Genomic DNA, 5,118 nt, shown 5'->3' with positions numbered 1-5,118 from the left:
TTTATCTACTATTATTTCTCAAATTTGGAAAATGTGTTTTCATAAATTTTCCCTGGAGAAGAAAAAGTCTCCATAACCACAGACAGCTTTCATAATCACTCCAAGGAAATGAGAAGTTCTTGCAAACAATTCCTTTTGCTTTCTGAAATTTGAGGTGAGAAATTCCATTTGTTTTTCACCAAACCTCAAAAATGAATGATGTCACTCTTACACCACAGGAATTGGTATTATCAGCTCTAACAAGAGAGGTACGGTTTTCATTTCCAACATAAATTACCACATTATGGATAGTATTAATGAGAAAAGAGAGAGCAAAGGTGAAAGGCACATTACAATTCTTGGTTATGCAGACCGTATCCCTACATTTCTCCTTTCTGATCTTTTCTTCCGAAAAGTGTTAAGGGAATATTTGGGGCTTTTTTTCTTTGTATCATTTCCCCTCCGCTGGGAGCTTTTAGCTAATTAACTAACAAACAAGAACATGAGCTTACTGGAAATAAATGTTTCACCTTTTCGAGTGTATTTGTAACAGGGATTGGGTCTAACTATAATAATGAAAGCGTAATATGCAAATCAACCAAACAGCTGAACAGCAGACCGACCATCGGGAGGACCACACTGTGACACCCACTGGCTCCAGGCCAGCCAAGGCAGGTGCGATGGGATTGGTTAGGGGCCTGGCCATCGCCCCATGATCACCCTGCAGAGGGAGGCCCAGGCCACTTGTCAGCGGGCTACGGAGGGTGGGTGGGGCCTCCCTCTGCGGGGACGATCCATCGTGGAGCCCTGGCCAGGTAGGCAGGGCCTACCTCTTTGGGGCGATCCATCGCAGGGCTCCCAGACTGTGAGAGGGCACAGGCCAGGCTGAGGAACCCCCCGCCCGTGCACGAATTTTGTGCATCAGGACTCTAGTATATATAAAAGAAAACTGGAGGCCCAGTGCACAAAATTGTGCACAGGTGGAGCCAGGCCTGTCAGGAGGAGGAGACAGCAAGAGGTTGGCCAGCTAGCCCACCCCAATTTGGGCCCAATCAGGGCCGGGTGGGCTGGGGGAGGGGCCACAGGCAATTGGCTGGCAGGCCCTACCCCCAATTGGGGGGGGCAATCAGGGGCGAAGCTAACTGGGGGGAGGGGTTGTGGGCCAATCAAGGTGGTGGGGGCCCATCGGGGGTGGGGCCTGCCAGGGGGAGGGGCTGCAGGAGTTGGCTGGCCAGCCCCACCCCCTATGGGGTGGGAGGCGATCAGAGACGGGGCCAGCCTGGGGGAGGGGCTGTGTGTCGATCGGGGTGGGGCGGGCCAATCTAGAGGCGGGGCAGGCCTGGGGGAAGGGCCACAGGGGGGTGGGGTTGGCCAGCCACCCCCCCCCCCCCCATTGGGCTGGTTCGCTGGCTGCAGTGGGCATCATAGCAACAGATCATTCCAGTTGTTTTGGTGTTCTGGTCTCTGACTTTTTATATATAGAGACTAGTGGCCCGGTGCACAAAATTCGTGCATGGGGGGTGGGGGGGTATCCCTGAGCCCAGCCTGCATCCTCTCCAATCTGGAACCCCTGTGGGATCGGGCCTAAACTGGCAGTCGGACAACCCCCTCACAATCCAGGACTGCTGGCTCCTAACCGCTAACCTGCCTGCCTGCTTGATTGCCCCTAACCACTCTGCCTGCTGGCCTGCTTGCCCCCAACTACACCCCCTTGCTGGCCTGCTCACCCCCAACTGGTCCCCTCTGCTGGCCTGCTTGCCCCAAACTGCCCCCCCACACACACACACCAGCCTGATCACCCCCAACTGCCCTCCCCTCCTGGCCTGATCACCCCTAACCACCTCTGCCTTGGCCCCACCACCATGGCTTTGTCCAGAAGGACGTCTGGAAGGTCTCATGGTCTAACTAGCATATTACCTTTTTATTAATATAGATAGGATATGACATACTGCCATAACTATAACATATCTACCCGTATTACTCTATGAGAATACGTACTTCATGCGATAGGAAGGCATCTAATACATTACATTGTATATGTTTTAAGTAGTAGGAAATACTGTATTCGTAGCAATAATATACACCCTGTAACTTCCCTTCCTGATTTGGGAATAGTTCCCCAGTTCTTTGAACGTTTCCTGGCCCCTAATGTTTTTTGGTGTTGGTTTTTTTTGTTTGTTTGTTTGTTTGTTTTTTTGTCATTCATTGTAATTTTATTTACTGTTTATTGCACATGATTTGAGGTCTTTAATTTCTAACCAATAAAGATTCAAAGGACTATTTTTCCATGAAGTTTAACATTAACATTAGTGAATTCATGTATTCATGTGTTTTTATTGTAAACATCTGAATTATTCACATTGTCATAGATCCTGAACTCATAAGCGTGGACCATGCACAGGCTGGCAGCAAGCCAGGAAGCCATTCTGCAAACAAACAGATATTCTGCATAAGGAGAAAAGTCATAGCACAACATTTAATGTCCAACCTGAGTCACCTCAGACTGTTACAAATATTGACTTCTAAATTCATATAGCATTGGGAACTCAACTGCTTGGTTGGTGATGGGGTTGACCTGGTTTCAGGAGGATTATTCCTGAAATAATTAAGGAAAGGGGGGTTCAATCTTTCTTCTTGGTTGCTTGCTCCTACCCAGCACCTTCATCTTTCTTCTCATCCTCAGCTTCTTGGGCATCTTCTCCTTCACCTTCACTTCCTTCTTCCTTCTTTGCGTCCTCAAATTCTTCCTTGGCACCTTCTTCCTCTTCCTCTCCTTCCTCTTCCTCAGCCACTTCCTTCTCCTTCTCCTCCTCTTCAGCTTCTCCTTCAGAGGGGGGTTCATCCTTAGCTTCCTCGGCTTTTGCAGCCTCAATGGTCTCCTCCACCTCGATCTGCTCCTCCTGGATGTGGCTGGTGTATTAAGAAGGGAAAGAGCGAGTGGACATCAAGTAGGAGCTAGTCTGTAAACTATCGTAGGCAGATCGACCAAAGACCTGGGAACTCTGGGAGTAGCCGCTGGCTATGCTTCCCACGCTGGTAAAACTGAGCTGGGTCTCCTCACCTTCCAAGAGTTTCCTGTAAGCTGCAATGTCAATGTCCAAAGCCATCTTCACATTGAGGAGGTCCTGGTATTCTTTTAAATATTGTGCCATTTCACTCTTTGTAGTTCTCAACTCATTTTCTAATTTGTTGATTGTGTCCTGCATGGCACTAACGTCAGCGTTTTGCTTATCCTCCAGCTCTTGCAGCTGCTTTCCCAACGCTTCATTCATGCCCCGGCTTGCTTTGATGTCCAGGGTCTTGGCCTTGAGCAGGTGGCAGTTCTCGAACACCTCGTCCTTGGCGGCACGCACCGCATAAGTGTCCTTGGCAGTGCTCTCGGTTAGCACAGTGAAGAGGCTCTTGTACCATTCTTCGGCATTCTGCATGTTCTTGGCAGTCAGTTTCTCATACTGGGTGCGGATGTCCTTGAGCGCGGCGGAGAGGTCGGACTTGGAGGACACAACTATCTCCACAGAGATCTGAGCATACTGGATCTGTGCAGGCAGCTCGGCGATCTCCTCTTCATGCACCTTCTTCAGAAAGGCGATTTCGTCCATCAGGTTGTCGGTGCCTCCTAACTGTCCACTGCCCTCTCCTCGCCAGGGACAGGGCACGGTGGGGTGGGGCACAGGCATCCCATTTTCATTAAAATGTTCAACCCGGGCCTGCTCCACCGGTGTCCCCAGGCAACCCGGGGCAGACAGTGATCCCGGAGACACTGGCCACCCCCGCCTGCCAGGTCCCAATCGGGGCCCAGACCCCAGGCAGGTGGCATCTGGCGCTGCCTGCGCCACCTGCCCGGTCCCTGATTGCAGCCTGGACCCCACAGGCAGCATTAGGCACTGCCTGCCTGGCCTGCGTATGCTCCTGATTGCCTGGTGGGCGTAGCAGAGGTACGGTCAATTAGCATATTTCTATTTTATTAGTGTAGATTGTACCTATCATGTGGTAAAATATCTGCTTAAGATCCTTTTGATTTTTTAAAAAATCAGATGAGCCTTTTAACAACTTAGAGATATTATATTCCAGCCAGACACCTCCTCTGTATATATAGGAATCTGAGCACCAAAATGTTGAGCTGATTTTTCCCAAGATTGTACAGCTAATTAGAGGCATAAATGAAACTATAACCTAGCTCTTCTATATCTGTCCTTACTGTATAATGATAATGGTAGTCAAGAAGTTTATAAAGTGGACTGTAAGCTATTTCTTTATATTCAAAGAAATGCTCAACTACTATTTAAAATTTTTTAAAATCCTATCACATTTTGTCTTCCATATTATCACATCTATCCATAACTGTCTTCAGCTTTACTGCACAGCAAATAAATGTGGTGAAATAAATTTAACTGCAGTACACTGAAGAGGTATTAGTCACAAGGAAGAACCTGAAAGGGGGTTTATGGAACCCCGGATCAACTAGGCCGGCAGTAAAGCATTAAAAATTGTGGAGTCCTCAAGGATTTGGAGATTATCTTTCCATCACCTTACTTGGAGTTCCACCTATTAAGAGTAAAATATGTAAAAGGAGAAAAATAATTTCATAGTGGAGAAACCTGGAAAACCCCACCCAGCCATGTGATCAAGGTTAACATTATGTTGGTAGCATGTACTCTTGATATGATATAAAGAGAAAGGTATTTTATCTCTGTGATCTTCCTCTGAAAAACCTGTAACCTCTGTCTAACCATGAAAAAATATGACAGACCCAAACTAAGAGACATTCTACAAAATACTGGGACAATACTCCTCAAAACTGTCAAGGTCATTAAAAACAAATAAACAAAAAACTTTGAGAAACTGTCACAGACCAAAGGAGACTAAAGAGACATGACAATTAAATGTAATGTGGTGTCATAGATGGAATTGTGGATCAGAAAGGACATAAGAAAAAACTAGTGAGATCTGAATAAAGTGTGAATAAAGTAGTAATCTACTGACATTAATTTCTTAGTTGTGACAAATGTACCATACTAATGTAAGTTGTTCCAATAAGGAGAGCTGTGTCCAGGGTATAGGGGAACTCTCTGTACTATCTGCAAATTTTCTGTATATTAAAAACTAGTCTAAAATTGAAATCTTAAATTTTTTAAAGTA

The 5,118-nt window shown here is 46.8% G+C and overlaps 1 pseudogene across 1 annotated transcript; it reads right to left on the bottom strand.

Moving 5' to 3' along the window:
* Positions 1-2,600: 2,600 nt before the first annotated feature.
* Positions 2,601-3,656, bottom strand: LOC308246682 (neurofilament light polypeptide-like; annotated as a pseudogene). Its single transcript has one exon. The product of its transcript is annotated as a neurofilament light polypeptide-like (transcript).
* Positions 3,657-5,118: the final 1,462 nt, after the last annotated feature.

This window comes from Plecotus auritus (assembly GCF_963455305.1).
Source record: "Plecotus auritus genome assembly, chromosome: 4".
Lineage (NCBI taxonomy): Eukaryota > Metazoa > Chordata > Mammalia > Chiroptera > Vespertilionidae > Plecotus > Plecotus auritus.
The sequence above is the reverse complement of the archived record's forward strand: the minus strand, read 5'-3'. Positions and strand labels throughout refer to the sequence as shown.